At 41.6% G+C, this 27,762-nt stretch overlaps 8 non-coding genes and 1 pseudogene across 8 annotated transcripts; 2 read left to right on the top strand and 7 right to left on the bottom strand.

The window, feature by feature from the left end:
• Window positions 1–7,403: 7,403 nt before the first annotated feature.
• LOC134998304 (U1 spliceosomal RNA) lies at window positions 7,404–7,566 on the bottom strand. Its single transcript, XR_010200587.1, has one exon. It is a non-coding gene; the product is annotated as a U1 spliceosomal RNA (small nuclear RNA).
• A 152-nt stretch (window positions 7,567–7,718) lies between these two features.
• Window positions 7,719–7,867, bottom strand: LOC134998628 (U1 spliceosomal RNA; annotated as a pseudogene).
• Window positions 7,868–13,739: 5,872 nt separating this feature from the next.
• TRNAN-AUU (transfer RNA asparagine (anticodon AUU)) lies at window positions 13,740–13,813 on the bottom strand. Its single transcript has one exon. It is a non-coding gene; the product is annotated as a tRNA-Asn (tRNA).
• Window positions 13,814–17,923: 4,110 nt separating this feature from the next.
• On the top strand, window positions 17,924–17,997 carry TRNAN-AUU (transfer RNA asparagine (anticodon AUU)). Its single transcript has one exon. It is a non-coding gene; the product is annotated as a tRNA-Asn (tRNA).
• A 1,975-nt stretch (window positions 17,998–19,972) lies between these two features.
• TRNAN-AUU (transfer RNA asparagine (anticodon AUU)) lies at window positions 19,973–20,046 on the top strand. Its single transcript has one exon. It is a non-coding gene; the product is annotated as a tRNA-Asn (tRNA).
• A 5,382-nt stretch (window positions 20,047–25,428) lies between these two features.
• LOC134998731 (U5 spliceosomal RNA) lies at window positions 25,429–25,544 on the bottom strand. Its single transcript, XR_010200902.1, has one exon. It is a non-coding gene; the product is annotated as a U5 spliceosomal RNA (small nuclear RNA).
• Window positions 25,545–25,819: 275 nt separating this feature from the next.
• LOC134998700 (U5 spliceosomal RNA) lies at window positions 25,820–25,935 on the bottom strand. The gene has a single exon (XR_010200871.1). It is a non-coding gene; the product is annotated as a U5 spliceosomal RNA (small nuclear RNA).
• A 274-nt stretch (window positions 25,936–26,209) lies between these two features.
• On the bottom strand, window positions 26,210–26,326 carry LOC134998744 (U5 spliceosomal RNA). Its single transcript, XR_010200915.1, has one exon. It is a non-coding gene; the product is annotated as a U5 spliceosomal RNA (small nuclear RNA).
• A 59-nt stretch (window positions 26,327–26,385) lies between these two features.
• LOC134999067 (U1 spliceosomal RNA) lies at window positions 26,386–26,549 on the bottom strand. The gene has a single exon (XR_010201228.1). It is a non-coding gene; the product is annotated as a U1 spliceosomal RNA (small nuclear RNA).
• Window positions 26,550–27,762: the final 1,213 nt, after the last annotated feature.

The following is a 27,762-nucleotide window of genomic DNA, read 5'->3' as shown; positions in this document are numbered from 1 at the left end:
TATAAACAGGACATGCACACTTTAACCAACCCATCATTTCAGTGACAGGGTCTGCCACACGACTGTGACTGATATGACGGGTTGGTTTGGACCCCCACCAAAAAAGAAGCAATTAATCTCTCCTTGCACAAACTGGCTCTACAGAGGCAAGATGTCCACCTCATCATCATCCTCCGATTCATCACCGTGTACATCCCCCTCCTCACAGATTATCAATTCGTCCCCACTGGAATCCACCATCTCAGCTCCCTGTGTACTTTGTGGAGGCAATTGCTGCTGGTCAATGTCTCCACGGAGCAATTGATTATAATTCATTTTAATGAACATCATCTTCTCCACATTTTCTGGAAGTAACCTCGTACGCCGATTGCTGACAAGGTGAGCGGCGGCACTAAACACTCTTTCGGAGTACACACTTGTGGGAGGGCAATTTAGGTAGAATAAAGCCAGTTTGTGCAAGGGCCTCCAAATTGCCTCTTTTTCCTGCCAGTATACGTACTGACTGTCTGACGTGCCTACTTGGATGCGGTCACTCATATAATCCTCCACCATTCTTTCAATGGTGAGAGAATCATATGCAGTGACAGTAGACGACATGTCCGTAATCGTTGGCAGGTCCTTCAGTCCGGACCAGATGTCAGCATCAGCAGTCGCTCCAGACTGCCCTGCATCACCGCCAGCGGGTGGGCTCGGAATTCTGAGCCTTTTCCTCGCACCCCCAATTGCGGGAGAATGTGAAGGAGGAGCTGTTGACCGATCAAGTTCCACTTGACTTGATAATTTTCTCACCAGCAGGTCTTTGAACCCCTGCAGACTTGTGTCTGCCGGAAAGAGAGATACAACGTAGGTTTTAAATCTAGGATCGAGCACGGTGGCCAAAATGTAGTGCTCTGATTTCAACAGATTGACCACCCGTGAATCCTGGTTAAGCGAATGAAGGGCTCCATCCACAAGTCCCACATGCCTAGCGGAATCGCTCTGTCTTAGCTCCTCCTTCAATGTCTCCAGCTTCTTCTGCAAAAGCCTGATGACGGGAATGACCTGACTCAGGCTGGCAGTGTCTGAACTGACTTCACGTGTGGCAAGTTCAAAAGGTTTCAGAACCTTGCACAACGTTGAAATCATTCTCCACTGCGCTTGAGACAGGTGCATTCTACCTCCTATATCGTGGTCAGATGTATAGGCTTGAATGGCCTTTTGCTGCTCCTCCATCCTCTGAAGCATATAGAGGGTTGAATTCCACCTCGTTACCACTTCTTGCTTCAGATGATGGCAGGGCAGGTTCAGGCGTTTTTGGTGTTGCTCCAGTCTTCTGTACGTGGTGCCTGTACGCAGAAAGTGTCCCGCAATTCTTCTGGCCACCGACAGCATCTCTTGCACGCCCCTGTCATTTTTTAAATAATTCTGCACCACCAAATTCAAGGTATGTGCAAAACATGGGACGTGCTGGAATTTGCCCAGATATAATGCACGCACAATATTGCTGGCGTTGTCCGATGCCACAAATCCACAGGAGAGTCCAATTGGGGTAAGCCATTCTGCGATGATCTTCCTCAGTTGCCGTAAGAGGTTTTCAGCTGTGTGCGTATTCTGGAAAGCGGTGATACAAAGCGTAGCCTGCCTAGGAAAGAGTTGGCGTTTGCGAGATGCTGCTACTGGTGCCGCCGCTGCTGTTCTTGCGGCGGGAGTCAATACATCTACCCAGTGGGCTGTCACAGTCATATAGTCCTGAGTCTGCCCTGCCCCACTTGTCCACATGTCCGTGGTTAAGTGGACATTGGGTACAACTGCATTTTTTAGGACACTGGTGAGTCTTTTTCTGAGGTCTGTGTACATTTTCGGTATCGCCTGCCTAGAGAAATGGAACCTAGATGGTATTTGGTACCGGGGACACAGTACCTCAATCAAGTCTATAGTTGGCTCTGAAGTAATGATGGATACCGGAACCACGTTTCTCACCGCCCAGGATGCCAAGGCCTCAGTTATCTGGGATGACCATCGACTCCCAGCAGCAACAACAGCAGCGCCAGCTGCAGTAGGCGTTACACTCAAGGATGCATCGGAGGAATCCCAGGCAGGAGAGAACTCGTCAGAATTGCCAGTGACATGGCCTGCAGGACTATTGGCATTCCTGGGGAAGGAGGAAATTGACACTGAGGGAGTTGGTGGGGTGGTTTGCGTGAGCTTGGTTACAAGAGGAAGGGATTTACTGGTTAGTGGACTGCTTCCGCTGTCACCCAAAGTTTTTGAACTTGTCACTGACTTATGATGAATGCGCTGCAGGTGACGTATAAGGGAGGATGTTCCCGAGGTGGTTAACGTCCTTACCCCTACTTATTACAGCTTGACAAAGGCAACACACGGCTTGACACCTGTTGTTCGCATTTCTGTTGAAATACTTCCACACCGAAGAGCTGATTTTTTTGGTATTTTCACCAGGCATGTCAATGGCCATATTCCTCCCACGGACAACAGGTGTCTCTCCGGGTGCCTGACTTAAACAAACCACCTCACCATCAGAATCCTCCTTGTCAATTTCCTCCCCAGCGCCAGCAACACCCATATCCTCCTCATCCTGGTGTACTTCAACACTGACATCTTCAATCTGACTATCAGGAACTGGACTGTGGGTGCTCCTTCCAGCACTTGCAGGGGGTGTGCAAATGGTGGAAGGTGCATGCTCTTCACGTCCAGTGTTGGGAAGGTCAGGCATCGCAACCGACACAATTGGACTCTCCTTGTGGATTTGTGATTTTGAAGAACGCACAGTTCTTTGCTGTGCTTTTGCCAGCTTAAGTCTTTTAATTTTTCTAGCGAGAGGCTGAGTGCTTCCATCCTCATGTGAAGCTGAACCACTAGCCATGAACATAGGCCAGGGCCTCAGCCGTTCCTTGCCACTCCGTGTGGTAAACGGCATATTGGCAAGTTTACGCTTCTCCTCCGACGATTTTTATTTAGATTTTTGAGTCCTTTTTTTACTGATCTTTTGTGTTTTGGATTTTACATGCTCTGTACTATGACATTGGGCATCGGCCTTGGCAGACGACGTTGATGGAATTTCATCTTCTCGGCCATGACTAGTGGCAGCAGCTTCAGCACGAGGTGGAAGTGGATCTTGATCTTTCCCTATTTTTGGAACCTCAACATTTTTGTTCTCCATATTTTAATAGGCACAACTAAAAGGCACCTCAGGTAAACAATGGAGATGGATGGATACTAGTATACTTATGGATGATGAGTGACTGACGACACAGAGGTAGCTACAGCCGTGGACTACCGTACTGCGTCTGCTAGTATAGAGATGATAATTAATGATATAAAAAAAAAATATATATAACTACTGTAGGTATATATAATATAATGACGGACCTGGTGGACACTGTCAGCAGACTGCTAAACTACTAGTATGAAGAAGATAGAAAAAAACCCCACCACAGGTAGGTAGGTATACAATTATGGACGAGCACTGACGACACAGAGATAGCCACAGCCGTGGCCTACCATACTGCGTCTGCTAGTATAGAGATGATAATTAATGATATAAAAAAAAATATATAACTACTGTAGGTATATATAATATAATGACGGACCTGGTGGACACTGTCAGCAGACTGCTAAACTACTAGTATGAAGAAGATAGAAAAAAAACTCCACCACAGGTAGGTATACAATTATGGACGAGTGACGACACAGAGGTAGGTACAGCCGTGGACTACCGTACTGCGTCTGCTAGTATAGATAATATACTAAATATATTACTACTGTAGGTATATAATATAATGACGGACCTGGTGGACACTGTCAGCAGACTCCTAAACTACTAGTATGAAGAAGATAGAAAAAAAAACCCCACCACAGGTAGGTAGGTATACAATTATGGACGAGCACTGACGACACAGAGATAGCCACAGCCGTGGCCTACCGTACTGCGTCTGCTAGCATAGATAATATACTAAATATATTACTACTGTAGGTATATAATATAATGACGGACCTGGTGGACACTGTCAGCAGACTCCTAAACTACTAGTATGAAGAAGATAGAAAAAAAAAACCCCACCACAGGTTGGTATACAATTATGGACGAGTGACGACACAGAGGTAGGTACAGCCGTGGACTACCGTACTGCGTCTGCTAGTATAGATAATATACTAAATATATTACTACTGTAGGTATATAATATAATTACGGACCTGGTGGACACTGTCAGCAGACTCCTAAACTACTAGTATGAAGAAGATAGAAAAAAAAACCCACCACAGTTAGGTATACAATTATGGACGAGTGACGACACAGAGGTAGGTACAGCCATGGACTACCGTACTGCGTCTGCTAGTATAGATAATATACTAAATATATTACTACTGTAGGTATATAATATAATGACGGACCTGGTGGACACTGTCAGCAGACTCCTAAACTACTAGTATGAAGAAGATAGAAAAAAAAACCCACCACAGGTAGGTATACAATTATGGACGAGCACTGACGACACAGAGATAGCCACAGCCGTGGACTACCGTACTGCGTCTGCTAGTATAGATAATATAATAAATATATTACTACTGTAGGTATATAATATAATGATGGACCTGGTGGACACTGTCAGCAGACTCCTAAACTACTAGTATGAAGAAGATAGAAAAAAAAAACCCACCACAGGTAGGTAGGTATACAATTATGGACGAGCACTGACGACACAGAGATAGCCACAGCCGTGGACTACCGTACTGCGTCTGCTAATATAGAGATGATAAAGATGATAGAGATGAAAAAAAAAATATAACACTACTGCAGGTAAATATTTATATAATATAATGTATGACGGACCTGCTGGACACTGTCAGCAGAATGCGTTTATAGAATAAAAAAAAAAAACACCACAGGAGTGTTTAACTTTTTCAGGCAGACAATATACTGGTGGTCACACTGGCAGCAAAAGTGTGCACTGTACTCCTGCTATAACTGCTCCCCAGTCTCCCCCACAATTAAGCTGTGTGAGCAGTGAGCACTCAGCACAGTCAGATATACATAGATGATATATCATGCAGCACACTGAGGCTGAGCACAGATATGGTATGTGTATCGTTTTTTTTCAGGCAGAGAACGGATTATAAATAATAAAACTGGTGGTCACTATCAGCAAAACTCTGCACTACTGAGTACTCCTGACAAGTTCAACTGCTCCCCAAATTAGTAGTAAATCAAATGTCACTCGTCTCTATCTTCTAATCTAAACGGAGAGGACCCCAGCCACGTCCTCTCCCTATCAATCTCAATGCACGTGTGAAAATGGCGGCAACGCGCGGCTCCTTATATAGAATCCGAGTCTCGTGAGAATCCGACAGCGGGATGATGACGTTCGGGCGCGCTCGGGTTAACCGAGCAAGGCGGGAGGATCCGAGTCTGCTCGGACCCGTGCAAAAAAGGGTGAAGTTCGGGCGGGTTCGGATTCCGAGGAACCGAACCCGCTCATCTCTAATGGCCACCCAGCATGACGCCTCCCTTCTTGACCATGCTGTAATTGCAGTCGCACTGCAGTTCAGCGTGATCATAAAAAATGGTGTAGCCTCCTGCTGGTACAGACTGTATGTGCGCGCAGGAAGCCGCCACCATTTTTGTGATCACAGCGGCTGAATGTGATGTCATACAGCTGCTGTGACCACGCCCCCTGTGTCTCCTCCATTGCAGACCCCATTTTGAAGCCTTGCCCCCGCACCGCTCCATCCCTGACTTGGAAATGGAGTGTTGCTGACCCCCCTCTCCCCCCCCCCTGCCCCGATTGACAGGCAGAGGCGATCGCATTCTCTGCGGGGTGCCGCAGAAAATGCAGGCACATGCGTATGCTCTTAGCAATTTTTGCAGTTGGATCGCTTATTGTGATTGCAATCCAAACTGAATCAGGCCCCATTACCTATCACAATGTGCTGCGGGCAGTACAAAATTGGTTTAATATAGGAGAAAAACCCCCAGACCTGTGCTCCTTAACTGTACCTGGTGGCTAGTGGAGCGGCTGCCCAGTAATCAGTGTCCACACCAGTGCGCACACGGTCCACCCCCTACGGCCATGCTCCCCTTCATCAGCGGCCTCGTGATCCGGAAGGGCGGTGTGTGTGTGACTGACCTTAGGAAGAAACCGGAGCCTCCGCTGCAGTGACCCAGCAACCAGGGCACGGGAGTATACAGCGCCGCTGGGAGTGATGAAGCTGCAGTAAAGATGTCTATTAGACCTAGCCTGCTGCAGCCCTTGTAGATTCTCATAAAACAAGTTCTTCTTTTCTTGTCAAAATTAATAGCTAAGAATAGGCTGCCTGAGGCAGGCCCCTGTTAAGAGGCCTGCTACTGAAGGCACCAACTACAAACTGAGCTCCCTGTTCATGGAAGCGGGGTTATAGAGGAGGATGCGCTGAGCATCTTGGGAACAGTCAAAAGCTTTGAGCCGGTTGGTGCCTCAGATCAAGATCCTACTCTACACCCCAATGTGAATCCTTGTGGGGTCCAGTGTACCCCACAGAAGAAATTAATGTGTCACACCCATTGGCAGCAACCTTAGAATAGCTGCTGACGGGCACAATTGAGAAAGGAAGGGGGGGGGACATTTGAATCCAGCACATAGATGCAATTCAAATATGTAATTTGTACCTTCCTATTTTAAAATATAATGGATGAACCTCACCCTGTGAGAACAATCTTCATGATCAAGAGATCTCATATGCAAAATAAGTATGAGTTGGGATAGGGCTGGGGAGGGTGGCTGCTCGGGCAGCCCCTCCCCCGTCAAGTTAAGGAGATTCAACTGAGGAAGCACAAGGGAACACTCGTCTGGGGACAACAACTGCAGGGAGACCACATCTTTTCAGATGAACATGGGAGGGCGGAAGGCTGCCTAATACTGAAGCACCATCAAATACCAAACCATATGCAACAACTAGTACAAGCATTCCTGGGGGAAGGTCTGCAGCAGACGGATTTGCATACGGTGATGTCATCCAAGCAGTGGGCCAAAGTTGGCTGGAACCCTCATCTGCATATGAAAAGAGAAAAGGGGCATGCAGGGCATGGCGACCTTTTGCGGTGCTTGGATGACCCCTAGTTCGCATTAAACAACCCCACCCTCCTTTGGTGTGGGGCTCATGTTGGCTATGCCCCAGCCCCTGAAGCATTCAAGCTGATTTCTTGCAGCAGCTGGGCACTGTAACAGCTCCAGAGCTGCTCTGTAAGGCAACTAAAAGGGTGTGGGCCCTGCAGCACTACCTGTAGTTCGCATTGTGCGTTGGAAGGCACAAAGTAAGCAGACGGGAGAAGTCAGGATAGTGCGCAAGGGCATAGAAGGGAGCGGCTCCAGAAAAGAGAAGTGGAAACAGACAGCAAACTAGGCTGGAGAGAGACCTGAGACAAAGAGATCTGAATTATACGAGAGCCGACCAGGGGAAACACAAATTATGCAATCAAGTTTCCCACATTTGGGGAAATTGCAGGAGCAGCACACCCAGAGTGCAATGGGTGAGCCTTGCCCTGGGAGAAGCACCTTCATGATCATAGTATCTCACCTGGCAGGTAAGTAGGAGTTGGGCTAGAGCTGGGGAGGGTCACTGCTCGGGCACCCCCCTGTCAAGTGAAGGAGATCCAACTGAGGCAGCACAAGGGAACTCTCGAAAGAAGAACAAGGCTAGAGGAATATCTGAGACAAAGAAATCTGACTTTTACCAGAGCTGACCAGAGGAAAGCACAAACAGTCCCCCACTACCACAAATAATGCAGTCGAGTTTCCCACATTTGGGGAAATCACAGGGGTCAGCATACCCAGAATGCAATGAATGAACCTCACCCTGGGAGAACAATCTTCATGACCATGGTAATAAGTATGATTTGGGATAGGGCTGGGGAGGGCCGCTGCTCAGGCACATCTCTGTCAAGTAAAGGAGATTCAACTGAGGCAGCACAAGGGAACTCTCATCTGGGGACAACAACTGCAGGGAGAACACATATTTTCAGATGAACATGGGAGGGCAGAAGGCTGCCTAATACTGAAGCACCCCCAAACAACAAACCAAATGCAACAACTAGTAAAAGCATTCCTGGGTGAAGGTCTGCAGAAGACGGATTTGCATACGGTGATGTCATCCAAGCAGTGGGCCAAAGTTGGCTGGAACCCTCATCTGCATATGAAAAGAGAAAAGGGTTATGCAGGGCATGGCGGCCTTTTGCGGTGCTTGGATGACCCCTAGTTCACATTAAACACCTCCACCCTCCTTCGGTGTGGGGCTCATGTTGGCTATGCCCCAGCCCCTGAAGCATTCAAGCTGATTTCTTGCCGCAGCTGGGCACTGTAACAGCTCCAGAGTTGCTCTGTAAGGCATGTAAAACACAGTCCCCCACTACAACCAGGAAACATTAACGCCACTGCATCCTTGCTGCTTTCTCATGTGGAAGTCTATTTAATGTGAAAACAAGGTGATATCTAATTAGCACACAGAAAAGAAAATTAAGTGAATTTTTGAAAGAAAACAATACTGTTAATATACTATTAAAACAAATTAAAATGGTAAAAGTTATTGTACTTTAAGTAAAAATAAAAGAGCAAATATATCAATCCCAGTTTTGGATTACTTTAATTAACAAAAAAAATGCATATAGCAGAGGATAGTTTCAATCTGTCTACCTCTGGGTTATGGGCCCAGCATGCTTCCATTGCAGTACTCTGCTGCACATGTAAGTGCAAGAGATCCTGAAGCACTCACTCATCATGGGAAAGTACCAATGTGTTTCTTCATTGGTTGATGGCAGAAACATCTTACAAAAACACTCCAGATTATTGACTTTTTAAAGTTTTTCTAGGAAACGTTCTAGATGATTGTTTATTAGCCTTTGTCTGGATTTTTCTGCCAGCATATTTCTTTTTCTCTGCAACCCACTGCTAAATTGTGCTTCCTAGCTGTTTTTATAAAATCACTGAATCAAATTTAACTCTGATTACATCAGAGAAGGCCAGGTACCCTACACCATAACAGGGGGTTTGAAATTTTGACTTGTCTACTTAAAGATCACCAAAATCTGATAACAAGGTCAATTAAGTCCCTGGGTGGGATTGAACCACCAACCTTTTGGTTAATAGCCTTACACACTAACTGATTGCGCCACAGCGACACTTTGCAAAAGTACATACTGACAAAGGCTAATAAGCATTCATCTAGAACGATTCCTAGAAACATTTTAAAAAGTCAATAATGTGGAGAGTTTTTGTAAGATGTTTCTTCCATCAACCAATGAAGAAACACATTGGTACTTTCCCATGATGAGTGAGTGCTTCAGGATCTTTTGCACTTACATGTGCAGCAGAGTACTGTAATGGAAGCATGCTGGGTCCATAACCCAGAGGTAGGCAGATTGAAACTATCCTCTGCTATATGCATTTTTTTTTTGTTAATTAAAGTAATCCAAAACTGGGATTGATATTTTTGCTCTTTTATTTTTACTTAAAGTACAATAACTTTTACCATTTTAATTTGTTTTAATAGTATATTGACAGTATTGTTTTCTTTCAAAAATCCAATTAATTTTCTTTACCCGATTATTAAAATGGTAATTGACAAAAACAAACTACATTGTCACCAGAAGAGCAATACAAAATGTACAAGTGATATATTAAAATCATCTTTCCAGCTTGAATTTCAATGATGCATTGGGGCAACGATTCACCCTTAAATAAAGATTTTCTTAATTCCTTACCTGTGTGCTAATTAGATATCACCTTGTTTTCACATTAAACAGACTTCCACATGAGAAAACAGCAAAGATGCAGTGGCGTTAATGTTTCCTGGTGTCAACCTGTATTATTTCCGTAGATAATGAAATGAGGATGCATCTTGCTGCCTTTCCAATGAAGCAAGTTTAATTTAGTAATAGGTGAAAAACCATCCCTACAAAGATGTTAATCAGATACTTGGCTTTGTGGACACTTTTCAGAGAACAAATTTGTAATCATAAAAATAAAGCCAGAAAATGAAGAGCTGTTTAATCACTCAATTGGATTTTTCTGCCAACATTTTTCTTTTTCTCTGCAACCCACTGCTAAATTGTGCTTCCAAGCTGTTTTTTTATAAAATCACTTAATCAAATCTAACTCTGATTACATCAGAGAAGGCCAGGTACCCTACACCATAAGAGGGGGTTTGCAATTTTGACTTGTCTACTTAAATATCACCAAAATCTGATCACAAGGTCAATTACGTCCCTGGGTGGGATTGAACCACCAACCTTTTGATAAATAGCTGAACACACTAACCGATTGTGCCACAGAGACACTTTGCAAAAAGCACATACTGACAAAGACTAATAAGCATTCATCTAGAACGTTTCCTAGAAAAACTTTAAAAAGTCAATAATCTGGAGAGTTTATGTAAGATGTTTCTTCCAGCAACCAATGAAGAAACACATTGGTACTTTCGCATGATGAGTGAGTGCTTCAGGATCTCTTGCACTTACATGTGCAGCAGAGTACTGCAATGGAAGCATGCTGGGCCCATAACCCAGAGGTAGGCAGATTGAAACTATCCTTTGCTATATGAATTTTTTTTTTTGTTCATTAAAGTAATCCAAAACTGGGATTGATATTTTAGCTTTTATTTTTACTTAAAGTACAATAACTTTTACCATTTTAATTTGTTTTAATAGTATATTGACAGTATTGTTTTCTTTCAAAAATCCACTTAATTTTCTTTACCCTATTATTAAAATGGTAATTGACAAAAACAAACTACATTGTCACCATAAGAGCAATACAAAATGTACAAGTGATATATTAAAATCATCTTTCCAGCTTGAATTTCAATGATGCATTGGGGCAACGATTTTGTGAGAAACATCTTCACCCTTAAATAAAGATTTTCTTAATTCCTTACCTGTGTGCTAATTAGATATCACCTTGTTTTCACATTAAACAGACTTCCACATGAGAAAGCAGCAAGGATGCAGTGGCGTTAATGTTTCCTGGTGTCAACCTGTATTATTTCAGTAGATATTGAAATGAGGATGCATCTTGCTGCCTTTCCAATGAAGGAAGTTTAATTTAGTAATAGGTGAAAAACCATCCCTACAAATATGTTAATCAGATACTTGGCTTTGTGGACACTTTTCAGAGAACAAATTAGTTAGCATAAAAATAAAGCCAGAAAATGAACAGCTGTTTAATCACTCAATTGGATTTTTCTGCCAGCATATTTCTTTCTCTCTGCAACCCACTGCCAAATTGTGCTTCCTAGCTGTTTTTATAAAATAACTGAATCAAATCTAACTCTGATTACATCAGAGAAGGCCAGGTACCCTACACCATAACAGGGGGTTTGAAATTTTGACTTGTCTACTTAAAGATCACCAAAATCTGATAACAAGGTCAATTAAGTCCCTGGGTGGGATTGAACAACCAACCTTTTGGTTAATAGCCTTACACACTAACTGATTGCGCCACAGCTACACTTTGCAAAAGTACATACTGACAAAGGCTAATAAGCATTCATCTAGAACGATTCCTAGAAACATTTTAAAAAGTCAATAATGTGGAGAGTTTTTGTAAGATGTTTCTTCCATCAACCAATGAAGAAACACATTGGTACTTTCCCATGATAAGTGAGTGCTTCAGTACCTCTTGCACTTACATGTGCAGCAGAGTACTGTAATGGAAGCATGCTGGGTCCATAACCCAGAGGTAGGCAGATTGAAACTATCCTCTGCTATATGCATTTTTTTTTTTGTTAATTAAAGTAATCCAAAACTGGGATTGATATTTTTGCTCTTTTATTTTTACTTAAAGTACAATAACTTTTACCATTTTAATTTGTTTTAATAGTATATTGACAGTATTGTTTTCTTTCAAAAATCCACTTAATTTTCTTTACCCGATTATTAAAATGGTAATTGACAAAAACAAACTACATTGTCACCAGAAGAGCAATACAAAATGTACAAGTGATATATTAAAATCATCTTTCCAGCTTGAATTTCAATGATGCATTGGGGCAACGTTTTTGTGAGAAACATCTTCACCCTTAAATAAAGATTTTCTTAATTCCTTACCTGTGTGCTAATTAGATATCACCTTGTTTTCACATTAAACAGACTTCCACATGCGAAAGCAGCAAGGATGCAGTGGCGTTAATGTTTCCTGGTGTCAACCTGTATTATTTCAGTAGACATTGAAATGAAGATGCATCTTGCTGCCTTTCCAATGAAGCAAGTTTAATTTAGTAATAGGTGAAAAACCATCCCTACAAAGGTGTTAATCAGAGACTTGGCTTTGTGGACACTTTTCAGAGAACAAATTTGTTAGTATAAAAGTAAAGCCAGAAAATGAAGAGCTGTTTAATCACTCAATTGGATTTTTCTGCCAGCATATTTCTTTTTCTCTGCAACCCACTGCTAAATTGTTCTTCCTAGCTGTTTTAATAAAATCACTGAATCAAATCTAACTCTGATTACATTAGAGAAGGCCAGGTACCCTACACCATAACAGGGGGTTTGAAATTTTGACTTGTCTACTTAAAGATCACCAAAATCTGATAACAAGGTCAATTAAGTCCCTGGGTGGGATTGAACCACCAACCTTTTGGTTAATAGCCTTACACACTAACTGATTGCGCCACAGCGACACTTTGCAAAAGTACTTACTGACAAAGGCTAATAAGCATTCATCTAGAATGATTCCTAGAAACATTTTAAAAAGTCAATAATGTGGAGAGTTTTTGTAAGATGTTTCTTCCATCAACCAATGAAGAAACACATTGGTACTTTCCCATGATGAGTGAGTGCTTCAGGATCTCTTGCACTTACATGTGCAGCAGAGTACTGTAATGGAAGCATGCTGGGTCCATAACCCAGAGGTAGGCAGATTGAAACTATCCTCTGCTATATGCATTTTTTTTGTTAATTAAAGTAATCCAAAACTGGGATTGATATTTTTGCTCTTTTATTTTTACTTAAAGTACAATAACTTTTACCATTTTAATTTGTTTTAATAGTATATTGACAGTATTGTTTTCTTTCAAAAATCCAATTAATTTTCTTTACCCGATTATTAAAATGGTAATTGACAAAAACAAACTACATTGTCACCAGAAGAGCAATACAAAATGTACAAGTGATATATTAAAATCATCTTTCCAGCTTGAATTTCAATGATGCATTGGGGCAACGATTTTGTGAGAAACATCTTCACCCTTAAATAAAGATTTTTTTAATTCCTTACCTGTGTGCTAATTAGATATCACCTTGTTTTCACATTAAACAGGCTTCCACATGAGAAAGCAGCAAGGATGCAGTGGCGTTAATGTTTCCTGGTGTCAACCTGTATTATTTCAGTAGATATTGAAATGAGGATGCATCTTGCTGCCTTTCCAATGAAGCAAGTTTAATTTAGTAATAGGTGAAAAACCATCCCTACAAATATGTTAATCAGATACTTGGCTTTGTGGACACTTTTCAGAGAACAAATTCGTTAGCATAAAAATAAAGCCAGAAAATGAAGAGCTGTTTAATCACTCAATTGGATTTTTCTGCCAGCATATTTCTTTTTCTCTGCAACCCACTGCTAAATTGTGCTTCCTAGCTGTTTTTATAAAATCACTGAATCAAATCTAACTCTGATTACATCAGAGAAGGCCAGGTACGCTACACCATAACAGGGGGTTTGAAATTTTGACTTGTCTACTTAAAGATCACCAAAATCTGATAACAAGGTCAATTATGTCCCTGGGTGGGATTGAACCACCAACCCTTTGGTTAATAACCAAACACACTAACCGATTGCGCCACAGAGACACTTTGCGAAAGTCCATACTGACAAAGGCTAATAAGCATTCATCTAGAACGTTTCCTAGAAAAACTTTAAAAAGTCAATAATCTGGAGAGTTTTTGTAAGATGTTTCTTCCATCAACCAACGAAGAAACACATTGGTACTTTCCCATGATGAGTGAGTGCTTCAGGATCTCTTGCACTTACATGTGCAGCAGAGTACTGTAATGAAAGCATGCTGGGTTCATAACCCAGAGGTAGGCAGATTGAAACTATCCTTTGCTATATGCATTTTTTTTTGTTAATTAAAGTAATCCAAAACTGGGATTGATATTTTTGCTCTTTTATTTTTACTTAAAGTACAATAACTTTTACCATTTTAATTTGTTTTAATAGTATATTGACAGTATTGTTTTCTTTCAAAAATCCACTTAATTTTCATTACCCTATTATTAAAATGGTAATTGACAAAAACAAACTACATTGTCACCAGAAGAGCAATACAAAATGTACAAGTGATATATTAAAATCATCTTTCCAGCTTGAATTTCAATGATGCATTGGGGCAACAATTTTGTGAGAAACATCTTCACCCTTAAATAAAGATTTTCTTAATTCCTTACCTGTGTGCTAATTAGATATCACCTTGTTTTCACATTAAACAGACTTCCACATGAGAAAGCAGCAAGGATGCAGTGGCGTTAATGTTTCCTGGTGTCAACCTGTATTATTTCAGTAGATATTGAAATGAGGATGCATCTTGCTGCCTTTCCAATGAAGCAAGTTTAATTTAGTAATAGGTGAAAAACCATCCCTACAAAGATGTTAATCAGATACTTGGCTTTGTGGACACTTTTCAGAGAACAAATTTGTTAGCATAAAAATAAAGCCAGAAAATGAAGAGCTGTTTAATCACTCAATTGGATTTTTTTGCCAGCATATTTCTTTTTCTCTGCAAACCACTGCTAAATTGTGCTTCCTAGCTGTTTTTATAAAATCACTGAATCAAATCTAACTCTGATTACATCAGAGAAGGCCAGGTACCCTACACCATAACAGGGGTTTTTGAAATTTTGACTTGTCTACTTAAAGATCACCAAAATCTGATAACAAGGTCAATTACGTCCCTGGGTGGGATTGAACCACTAACCTTTTGGTTAATAGCCGTACACACTAACTGATTGCGCCACAGCGACACTTTGCAAAAGTATATACTGACAAAGGCTAATAAGCATTCATCTAGAACGTTTCCTAGAAAAACTTTAAATAGTCAATAATCTGGAGAGTTTTTGTAAGATGTTTCTTCCATCAACCAATGAAGAAACACATTGGTATTTTCCCATGATGAGTGAGTGCTTCAGGATCTCTTGCAATTACATGTGCAGCAGAGTACTGTAATGGAAGCATGCTGGGTCCATAACCCAGAGGTAGGCAGATTGAAACTATCCTCTGCTATATGCATTTTTTTGTTGTTAATTAAAGTAAACAAAAACTGGGATTGATATTTTTGCTCTTTTATTTTTACTTAAAGTACAATAACTTTTACCATTTTAATTTGTTTTAATAGTATATTGACAGTATTGTTTTCTTTCAAAAATCCACTTAATTTTCTTTACCCGATTATTAAAATGGTAATTGACAAAAACAAACTACATTGTCACCAGAAGAGCAATACAAAATGTACAAGTGATATATTAAAATCATCTTTCCAGCTTGAATTTCAATGATGCATTGGGGCAACGATTTTGTGAGAAACATCTTCACCCTTAAATAAAGATTTTCTTAATTCCTTACCTGTGTGCTAATTAGATATCACCTTGTTTTCACATTAAACAGACTTCCACATGAGAAAGCAGCAAGGATGCAGTGGCGTTAATGTTTCCTGGTGTCAACCTGTATTATTTCAGTAGATATTGAAATGAGGATGCATCTTGCTGCCTTTCCAATGAAGCAAGTTTAATTTAGTAATAGGTGAAAAACCATCCCTACAAAGATGTTAATCCGATACTTGGCTTTTTGGACACTTTTCAGAGAACACATTTGTTAGCATAAAAATAAAGCCAGAAAATGAAGAGCTGTTTAATCACTCAATTGGATTTTTCTGCCAGCATATTTCTTTTTCTCTGCAACCTGGGCGGAGAATCATGTAAGCGCACTGTCAGCAGTGTTCATTCCGGGAGTGGACAACTGGGAAGCAGACTTCCTCAGCAGACACGACCTACATCCAGGAGAGTGGGGACTCCATCAGGAAGTCTTCGCACAGATTGCAAGTCGGTGGGGACTGTTCCAGATAGACATGATGGCGTCCCGCCTCAACAAAAAGCTACAGAGGTATTGCACCAGGTCAAGAGACCCTCAGGCAGTAGCTGTTTAAACAGCTCTTCATTTTCTGATTTTATGTTTATGCTAACAAATTTGCTCTCTGAAAAGTGTCCACAAAGCCAAGTCTCTGATTAACATATTTGTAGGGATGGTTTTTCACCTATTACTAAATTAAACTTGCTTCATTGGAAAGGCAGCAAGATGCATCCTCATTTTAATATCTACTGAAATAATACAGGTTGACACCAGGAAACATTAACGCCACTGCATCCTTGCTGCTTTCTCATGTGGAAGTCTGTTTAATGTGAAAACAAGGTGATATCTAATTAGCACACAGGTAAGGAATAAAGAAAATCTTTATTTAAGGGTGAAGATGTTTCTCACAAAATCGTTGCCCCAATGCATCATTGAAATTCAAGCTGGAAAGATGATTTTAATATATCACTTGTACATTTTGTATTGCTCTTCTGGTGACAATGTAGTTTGTTTTTGTCAATTACCATTTTAATAATCGGGTAAAGAAAATTAATTGGATTTTTGAAAGAAAACAACACTGTCAATATACTATTAAAACAAATTAAAATGGTAAAAGTTATTGTACTTTAAGTAAAAATAAAAGCTAAAATATCAATCCCAGTTTTGGATTACTTTAATGAACAAAAAAAAAATGCATATAGCAAAGGATAGTTTCAATCTGCCTACCTCTGGGTTATGGGCCCAGCATGCTTCCATTGCAGTACTCTGCTGCACATGTAAGTGCAAGAGATCCTGAAGCACTCACTCATCATGGGAAAGTACCAATGTGTTTCTTCATTGATTGCTGGAAGAAACATCTTACAAAAACTCTCCAGATTATTGACTTTTTAAAGTTTTTCTAGGAATCGTTCTAGATGAATGCTTATTAGCCTTTGTCAGTATGTACTTTTGCAAAGTTTCGCTGTGGCGCAATCAGTTAGTGTGTACGGCTATTAACCAAAAGGTTGGTGGTTCAATCCCACCCAGGGACGTAATTGAACTTGTAATCAGATTTTGTTGATCTTTAAGTAGACAAGTCAAAATTTCGAAAACCCCTGTTATGGTGTAGGGTACCTGGCCTTCTCTGATGTAATCAGAGTTAGATTTGATTCATACTGTTAACTGGGTAGTATATCACAAGTTATACGGTGTGATTGGTGTGGCTGGTATGAATCTTGACCTTGGATTAACAAAAATCCTTTCCTCGAACTGTCTGTCTCCTCTGGGCACAGTTTCTCTAACTGAGGTATGGAGGAGGGGCATAGAGGGAGGAGCCAGTGCACACCCAGATCTAAAGTCTTTCTTAAAGTGCCCATGTCTGCTGCGGAGCCCGTCTATCCCCCATGGTCCTTACGGAGTCCCCATCATCCTCTACGGACTACGAGAAAAAAAAATTACCGGTAGGTTTAAAATGTTATTTTTTTCTCTGCAACCCACTGCTAAATTGTGCTTCCTAGCTGTTTTTTATAAAATCACTTAATTAAATCTAACTCTGATTACGTCAGAGAAGGCCAGGTACCCTACACCATAAGAGGGGGTTTGAAATTTTGACTTGTCTACTTAAAGATCACCAAAATCTGATGACAAGGTCAATTACATCCCTGGGTGGGATTGAACCACCAACCTTTTGGTTAATAGCCCATGTAAGTGCAAGAAATCCTGAAGCACTCACTCATCATGGGAAAGTACCAATGTGTTTCTTACAAAAATTCTCCAGATTATTGACTTTTTAAAGTTTTTCTAGGAAACGTTCTAGATGAATGATTATTAGCCTTTGTCAGTATTGACTTTTGCAAGGTGTCTCTGTGGCGCAATCGGTTAGCATGTTTGGCTATTAACCAAAAGGTTGGTGGTTCAATCCCACCCAGGGATGTAATTGACCTTGTTATCAGATTTTGGTGATCTTTAAGTAGACAAGTCAAAATTTCAAACCCCCTGTTATGGTGTAGCGTACCTGGCCTTCTCTGATGTAATCAGAGTTAGATTTGATTCAGTGATTTTATAAAAACAGCTAGGAAGCACAATTTAGCAGTGGGTTGCAGAGAAAAAGAAATATGCTGGCAGAAAAATCCAATTGAGTGATTAAACAGCTCTTCATTTTCTGGCTTTATTTTTATGCTAACGAATTTGTTCTCTGAAAAGTGTCCACAAAGCCAAGTATCTGATTAACATATTTGTAGGGATGGTTTTTCACCTATTACTAAATTAAACTTGCTTCATTGGAAAGGCAGCAAGATGCATCCTCATTTCAATATCTACTGAAATAATACAGGTTGACACCAGGAAACATTAACGCCACTGCATCCTTGCTGCTTTCTCATGTGGAAGCCTGTTTAATGTGAAAACAAGGTGATATCTAATTAGCACACAGGTAAGGAATTAAAAAAATCTTTATTTAAGGGTGAAGATGTTTCTCACAAAATCGTTGCCCCAATGCATCATTGAAATTCAAGCTGGAAAGATGATTTTAATATATCACTTGTACATTTTGTATTGCTCTTCTGGTGACAATGTAGTTTGTTTTTGTCAATTACCATTTTAATAATCGGGTAAAGAAAATTAATTGGATTTTTGAAAGAAAACAACACTGTCAATATACTATTAAAACAAATTAAAATGGTAAAAGTTATTGTACTTTAAGTAAAAATAAAAGCTAAAATATCAATCCCAGTTTTGGATTACTTTAATGAACAAAAAAAAAATGCATATAGCAAAGGATAGTTTCAATCTGCCTACCTCTGGGTTATGGGCCCAGCATGCTTCCATTGCAGTACTCTGCTGCACATGTAAGTGCAAGAGATCCTGAAGCACTCACTCATCATGGGAAAGTACCAATGTGTTTCTTCATTGATTGCTGGAAGAAACATCTTACAAAAACTCTCCAGATTATTGACTTTTTAAAGTTTTTCTAGGAATCGTTCTAGATGAATGCTTATTAGCCTTTGTCAGTATGTACTTTTGCAAAGTTTCGCTGTGGCGCAATCAGTTAGTGTGTACGGCTATTAACCAAAAGGTTGGTGGTTCAATCCCACCCAGGGACGTAATTGAACTTGTAATCAGATTTTGTTGATCTTTAAGTAGACAAGTCAAAATTTCGAAAACCCCTGTTATGGTGTAGGGTACCTGGCCTTCTCTGATGTAATCAGAGTTAGATTTGATTCATACTGTTAACTGGGTAGTATATCACAAGTTATACGGTGTGATTGGTGTGGCTGGTATGAATCTTGACCTTGGATTAACAAAAATCCTTTCCTCGAACTGTCTGTCTCCTCTGGGCACAGTTTCTCTAACTGAGGTATGGAGGAGGGGCATAGAGGGAGGAGCCAGTGCACACCCAGATCTAAAGTCTTTCTTAAAGTGCCCATGTCTGCTGCGGAGCCCGTCTATCCCCCATGGTCCTTACGGAGTCCCCATCATCCTCTACGGACTACGAGAAAAAAAAATTACCGGTAGGTTTAAAATGTTATTTTTTTCTCTGCAACCCACTGCTAAATTGTGCTTCCTAGCTGTTTTTTATAAAATCACTTAATTAAATCTAACTCTGATTACGTCAGAGAAGGCCAGGTACCCTACACCATAAGAGGGGGTTTGAAATTTTGACTTGTCTACTTAAAGATCACCAAAATCTGATGACAAGGTCAATTACATCCCTGGGTGGGATTGAACCACCAACCTTTTGGTTAATAGCCCATGTAAGTGCAAGAAATCCTGAAGCACTCACTCATCATGGGAAAGTACCAATGTGTTTCTTACAAAAATTCTCCAGATTATTGACTTTTTAAAGTTTTTCTAGGAAACGTTCTAGATGAATGATTATTAGCCTTTGTCAGTATTGACTTTTGCAAGGTGTCTCTGTGGCGCAATCGGTTAGCATGTTTGGCTATTAACCAAAAGGTTGGTGGTTCAATCCCACCCAGGGATGTAATTGACCTTGTAATCAGATTTTGGTGATCTTTAAGTAGACAAGTCAAAATTTCAAAAACCCCCCTTATGGTGTAGGGTACCTGGCCTTCTCTGATGTAATCAGAGTTAGATTTGATTAAGTGATTTTATAAAAAAACAGCTAGGAAGCACAATTTAGCAGTGGGTTGCAGAGAAAAAAAATATGCTGGCAGAAAAGTCCAATTGAGTGATTAAACAGCTCTTCATTTTCTGATTTTATGTTTATGCTAACAAATTTGCTCTCTGAAAAGTGTCCACAAAGCCAAGTCTCTGATTAACACCTTTGTAGGAATGGTTTTTCACCTATTACTGAAATAAACTTGCTTCATTGGAAAGGCATCAAAGATGCATCCTCATTTCAATGTCTACTGAAATAATACAGGTTGACACCAGGAAACGTCACTGCATCCTTGCTGCTTCCTCACGGGGAAGTCTGTTTAATGTGAAAACAAGGTGATATCTAATCAGCACACAGGTAAGGAATTAAGAAAATCTTTCTTTGTGGGTGAAGATGTTTCTCACAAATTGTTGTCCCAAGGCATCATTGAAATTCAAGATGGAAGATGATTTTCATATATCACTTGTACATTTTGCATTGCTCTTCTGGTGACAATGTAGTTTGTTTTTGTCAATTACCATTTCAGTAATAGGGTAAAGAAAATTAAGTGGATTTTTTAAAGAAAACAATGCTGTCAATATACTATTAAAACAAATTAAAATGATAAAAGTTATTGTACTTTAAGTAAAAATAAAAGAGCCAAAATATCAATCCCAGTTTTTGATTACTTTAATTATAAAAAAAAAAATGCACATAGCAGAGGATAGTTTCGATCAATCGACCTCTGGGTTATGGGCCCAGCATGCTTCCATTGCACTACTCTGCTGCTCATGGAAGTGTAAGAGATCCTGAAGACTAAATTGATTAAAGGCCTAAAAGTACTGGACTATAAGGAAAGACTTACTAGGCTGAATATTTATACACTAGAAAAGAGGTGCCTAAGAGGAGATATTATTAATATCTTCAAATATGTAAAGATACATAACAAAGAGTTATCAGAGGAATTATTTATTAAAAGAACACGTGGTCACTCGCTGCGACTGGAGGAAAGTTCAGAACGCAATGGAGGAAAGGTTTCTTCACTGTTAGGGCAATCAGGATGTGGAATTCCCTGCCAGGGAAGGTGGTAATGGCGGACTCTGTAATTGGATTTAAAAAAGGAATGGATACATTTCTGAATGAAAAAGCTATCCAAGGTTATAATACTTAAAATATCAACATGGTTAATCCGGGGGTAACATGAGTTATAGTAGCTAACTAGTCATAAAACATTATTCAGCAAGTATGTAGAATCATCACAACTTAAAACAGGTTGAACACGATGGGCAATTTGCCTCTATTCAACCTCAAAAACTATGTTACTATATTACTATGTTATTGTAGTATACAGAACACCACAATGCAATGAGCAGTGATAGTGAGCACTGATGAGGATACTAGAACTGACACTGAGCAGCAAGATGCAGCACTGGACTATTAGTAATGTACTGTAGTATGCTGAGCACCACAATGCAGCACAAGACAATGAGCAGTGATACTGAGCACTGATGAGGATACTACTGAGAACTGACACTGAGCAGGAGAGACACACTACTAGTATTACTGAGCAGCAATAAGTAACCACTGATACTGAGCACTGATATTGAGATTTCCACTGAGAGAACATAGCCACGTCCTCTCCGCTCTCTCTTCAATGCACGAGTAAAAATGGCAGCAACGCGCAGCTCTTTATATGGAATCCGAATCTCGCGAGAATCCGACAGCGGGATGATGACATTTTCCCTTGTTCAGGTTTTCCGAGTCAGGCGGGAACAACCGAGCCTGCCTCGGACCAGTGTAAACCACGTGGAGTTCGTGGGGAATTCGGTTCTCGGAGAACCGAACCCGCTCCTCTCTACCTTATACCCATCAATTTTTTTATTTTCAATCTAAGCCCCTGCAGTTTTCTGTAAGCATCTGCTTCGCTATGATGATCAACAAGTCACAAGGGCAAACACTCAGGGTTTGAGGCGTAGATCTTAGGACCAGCTGCTACAAGCATGGCAGAGGTGTCACTATCACTGGTGACACACAGAGAGGTGGCGAGGGAGATTGTAATGCAGTGCGCGCAGATAAGCAGCGCAATGGTAAAAAGGAGGCATGGTTTCATAGGTAGGGGCGTGGCCTGGTGGCCTGAATCTACATTTTGTTGCTCCGGGTGTCCCGGGGGTTGGGGGCTGCACCCGGGGACTAGTGTGTGAGCTGTGCTGGCTCCTGCACAGTGACAGGGCATGGCCACCCAGCATGACGCCTCCCTTCTTGACCATGCTGTAATTGCAGTCGCACTGCAGTTCAGCGTGATCATAAAAAATGGTGTAGGCTCCTGCTGGTGCAGACTGTATGTGCGCGCAGGAAGCCGCCACCATTTTTGTGATCACAGCGGCTGAATGTGATGTCATACAGCCGCTGTGACCACGCCCCCTGTGTCTCCTCCGTTGCAGACCCCATTTTGAAGCCTTGCCCCCGCACCGCTCCATCCCTGACTTGGAAATGGAGTGTTGCTGACCCACCTCTCCCCCCCTTCCCCACCCCGATTGACAGGCAGAGGCGATCACATTCTCTGCGGGGTGCCGCAGAAAATGCAGGCACATGCGTATGCTCTTAGCAATTTTTGCAGTTGGATCGCTTATTGTGATTGCAATCCAACCTGAATCAGGCCCTATTACCTATCACAATGCGCTGCGGGCAGTACAAAATTGGGTTAATATAGGAGAAAAACCCCCAGACCTGTGCTCCTTAACTGTACCTGGTGGCTAGTGGAGCGGCTGCCCAGTAATCAGTGTCCACCGCAGTGCGCACACGGCCCACCCCCTACGGCCTCGCTCCCCTTCATCAGCGGCCTCGTGATCCGGAAGGGTGGTGTGTGTGTGACTGACCTTAGGATGAAACCGGAGCCTCCGCTGCAGTGACCCAGCAACCAGGGCACGGGAGTATATAGCGCCGCTGGGAGTGATGAAGCTGCAGTAAAGATGTCTATTAGACCTAGCCTGCTGCAGCCCTTGTAGATTCTCATAAAACAAGTTCTTCTTTTCTTGTCAAAATTAATAGCTAAGAATAGGCTGCCTGAGGCAGGCCCCTGTTAATTGGCCTGCTACTGAAGGCACCAACTACAAACTGAGCTCCCTGTTCATGGAAGCGGGGTTATAGAGGAGAATGCACTGAGCTTCTTGGGAACAGTCAAAAGCTTTGAGCCGGTTGGTGCCTCAGATCAAGATCCTACTCTACACCCCAATGTGAATCCTTGTGGAGTCCAGTGTACCCCACAGAAGAAATTAATGTGTCACACCCATTGGCAGCAACCTTAGAATAGCTGCTGACGGGCACAATTGAGAAAGGAAGGGGGGGGGACATTTGAATCCAGCACATAGATGCAATTCAAATATGTAATTTGTACCTTCCTATTTTAAAATATAATGGATGAACCTCACCCTGTGAGAACAATCTTCATGATCAAGAGATCTAATATGTAAAATAAGTATGAGTTGGGATAGGGCTGGGGAGGGTGGCAGCTCGGGCAGCCCCTCCCCCGTCAAGTTAAGGAGATTCAACTGAGGAAGCACAAGGGAACTCTCGTCTGGGGACAACAACTGCAGGGAGACCACATCTTTTCAGATGAACATGGGATGGCGGAAGGCTGCCTAATACTGAAGCACCATCAAATATCAAACCATATCCAACAACTAGTAACAGCATTCCTGGGGGAAGGTCTGCAGCAGACGGATTTGCATACGGTGATGTCATCCAAGCAGTGGGCCAAAGTTGGCTGGAACCCTCATCTGCATATAAAAAGAGAAAAGGGGCATGCAGGGCATGGCGGCCTTTTGCAGTGCTTGGATGACCCCTAGTTCGCATTAAACACCCCCACCCTCCTTTGGTGTGGGGCTCATGTTGGCCATGCCCCATCCCCTGAAGCATTCATGCTGATTTCTTGCAGCAGCTGGGCACTGTAACAGCTCCAGAGCTGCTCTGTAAGGCAAGTAAAAGGGTGTGGGCCCTGCAGCACCACCTGTAGTTCGCATTGTGCGTTGGAAGGCACAAAGTAAGCAGACGGGAGGAGAAGTCAGGATAGTACACAAGGGCATCCTTTTCTCTTAGTCCGTAGAGGATGCTGGGGTCACATTAAGAACCATGGGGTATAGACGGGATCCGCAAGAGACATGGGCACTTTAAGACTTTCAAAGGGTGTGAACTGGCTCCTCCCTCTATGCCCCTCCTCCAGACTCCAGTTATAGGAACTGTGCCCAGGGAGACGGACATTTCGAGGAAAGGATTTATTGTTAAACTAAGGTGAGCATCTTACCAGCTCACACCTTAAGCATGCCGCAGAACGTGGCATTCAACAGAACACAAGCCAACGGCATGAACAATTGCAGCAAAAAGCTGACCAGAACCGTAACACAACATGTGTATAACCACAAGTAATAACTGCAGACACAGTATGGACTGGGACGGGTGCCCAGCATCCTCTACGTACTAAGAGAAAAGGATTTACCGGTAGGTATTAAAATCCTATTTTCTCATACGACCTAGAGGATGCTGGGGTCACATTAAGAACCATGGGGTTATACCAAAGCTCTTGAACGGGTGGGAGAGTGCGTACGACTCTGCAGCACCGAATGACCCAACTTGAGGTTATCATCAGCCAAGGTATCAAACTTGTAAAACTTAGCAAAAGTGTTTACTAAATAGCTGCTCGGCAAAGTTGCAATGCCGAGACTCCCCGACCAGCTGCCCAGGATGAACCCACCTTTCTAGTAGAATGGGTCTTCACCTAATTCAGTAACGGCAATCCTGCCGTGGAATGAGCATGCTGAATTTTACCACAGATCCAGCGCATAATGGTCTGCATGGAAGCAGGACACCCAATCATGTTGGGAGCATACAGGACAAACAGAGCCTCTGTTTTCCTAATCTGAACCGTTCTGGTGACATAAATTTTCAAAGTTCTGACCACAGCCAGAGACTTTGACTCAACGAAGGTGTCAGTGGCCAAAGGCACCATGTGGAAAGATGAACCACCTTCGGCAGAAATTGTTGACGTGTCCTCAATTCTGCTCTATCTTCATGAAAGATCAAATAAAGGCTCTTGTGATACTGCATGGTTTGTACTGTTTTCCATGTGCTCCCAGATCTTTCAAGCAAGTAGCATGGTCAAGAAAGTTCTGTTTGAAAAGAAACAAACATTTACTGTCATTGTTATGCAAATAAACTTACATTAAAGCTAACAAGAAAGCACACTCGTTCTGTCTTTAAACTGATAAAAGAAACCCCAATAATATGGGGCATGCAAAAATTGAGATAAAACTCAGTTTTGCTCCTCTCCACGGAAATCTTTAATAAAAGGCGAAATATTTGTTAGTTCTGAAGAGAAACCAGAGCATGACCAAGATTCCACCTGTCGCCTGAGTGCCATGCCAGCAGTTCTCATTCAGCTCAAAGTGAGCACCCAATTTGAATGAAAGAAAGCAGATTTCTCACCAGGCTTCCCCTTGCTATAAACATGGTTTGTACTCTTTTCCATGTGCTCCCAGATCTTTCAAACAATTAGTGTGGTCAAGAAAGTTCTGTTTGAAAAGAAACAAACATTTACTGTCATTTCTATGCAAATGAGCTTACATTAAAGCACACTCGTTCTATCTTTAAACCAATAAAATAAAACCCCAATAAGATGGGGCATGCAAAAATTGAGATAAAACTCAGTTTTGCTCCTCTCCACGGAAATCTTTAGTAAAAGGCGAAAGATTTGTTCGTTCTGAAGAGAAACCACAGCATGACCAAGATTCTACCTGTCGCCTGAGTGCCATGCCAGCAGTCCTCATTCAGCTCAAAGTGAGCACCCAATTTGAAAGAAAGAAAGCAGATTTCTCACCAGGCTTCCCCTTGCTATAAACATGGTTTGTACTCTTTTCCATGTGCTCCCAGATCTTTCAAGCAATTAGTATAGTCAAGAAAGTTCTGTTTGAAAAGAAACAAACATTTACTGTCATTTCTACGCAAATGAGCTTACATTAAAGCACACTCGTTCTATCTTTAAACTGATAAAAGAAACCCCAATAAGACGGGGCATGCAAAAATTGAGATAAAACTCAGTTTTGCTCCTCTCCACGGAAATCTTTAGTAAAAGGCAAAAGATTTGTTCGTTCTGAAGAACTAGCACAAGGGAACTCTCAAAAGAAGAACAAGGCTCTGAAACAAAGAAATCTGACTTTTACCAGAGCTGACCAGAGGAAAACACAAACACAGTCCCCCACTACCACAAATAAAGCAGTCGAGTTTCCCACATTTGGGGAAATCACAGGGGTCAGCATACCCAGAATGCAATGAATGAACCTCACCCTGGGAGAATAATCCTTATGACCATGGTATCTCCTATGCAAAATAAGTATGATTTGGGATAGAGCTGGGGAGGGCCGCTGCTCAGGCACATCTCTGTCAAGTTAAGGAGATTCAACTGAGGCAGCACAAGGGAACTCTCATCTGGGGACAACAACTGCAGGGAGAACACATATTTTCAGATGAACATGGGAGGGCAGAAGGCTGCCTAATACTGAAGCACCCCCAAACAACAAACCAAATGCAACAACTAGTGCAAGCATTCCTGGGGGAAGGCCTGCCGCAGATGGATTTGCATATGGTGATGTCATCCAAGCAGTGGGTCAAAGTTGGCTTCAACCCTCGTCTGCATATGAAAACAGAAAAGGGGCGTGCAGGGCATGGTGGCCTTTTGCGGCGCTTGTCTGACCCCTAGTTTGCATTAAACACCTCCACCCTCCTTCGGTGTGGGGCTCATGTTGGCTATGCCCCAGCCCCTGAAGCATTCAAGCTGATTTTTCTCCCAAACGAAAGACACTAGAATGAAAATTTTAAAGCCTCCTGTTAGTGCTTCATCTACACGTTATAGCCCTGAATTTTCCAATGCCTATCTCTTTGCAAAAGAGAGATATCGGCAAGGAAAAGCTGTATTGTACCTTTGCATTTTTCTCCCAAACGAAAGACACTAGAATGAAAATTTTAAAGCCTCCTGTTAGTGCTTCATCTACACGTTATAGCCCTGAATTTTCCAATGCCTAGCTCTTTGCAAAAGAGAGATATTGGCAAGGAAAAGCTGTATTGTACCTTTGCATTTTTCTCCCAAACGAAAGACACTAGAATGAAAATTTTAAAGTCTACTGTTAGAGCTTCATCTACACGTTATAGCCCTGAATTTTCCAATGCCTAGCTCTTTGCAAAAGAGAGATATCGGCAAGGAAAAGCTGTATTGTACCTTTGCATTTTTCTCCCAAACGAAAGACACTAGAATGAAAATTTTAAAGCCTCCTGTTAGTGCTTCATATACACGTTATAGCCCTGAATTTTCCAATGCCTATCTCTTTGCAAAAGAGAGATATCGACAAGGAAAAGCTGTATTGTACCTTTGCATTTTTCTCCCAAACGAAGGACATTAGAATGAAAATTTTAAAGCCTCCTATTAGTGCTTCATCTACACGTTATAGCCCTGAATTTTCCAATGCCTAGCTCTTTGCAAAAGAGAGATATCGGCAAGGAAAAGCTGTATTGTACCTTTGCATTTTTCTCCCAAACGAAAGACACTAGAATGAA

The sequence above is a fragment of the Pseudophryne corroboree genome, unplaced genomic scaffold, assembly GCF_028390025.1.
Source record: "Pseudophryne corroboree isolate aPseCor3 unplaced genomic scaffold, aPseCor3.hap2 scaffold_149, whole genome shotgun sequence".
NCBI lineage: Eukaryota > Metazoa > Chordata > Amphibia > Anura > Myobatrachidae > Pseudophryne > Pseudophryne corroboree.
Note: the sequence above shows the minus strand (reverse complement) of the source record. Positions and strands in the feature narration are given on the sequence as shown.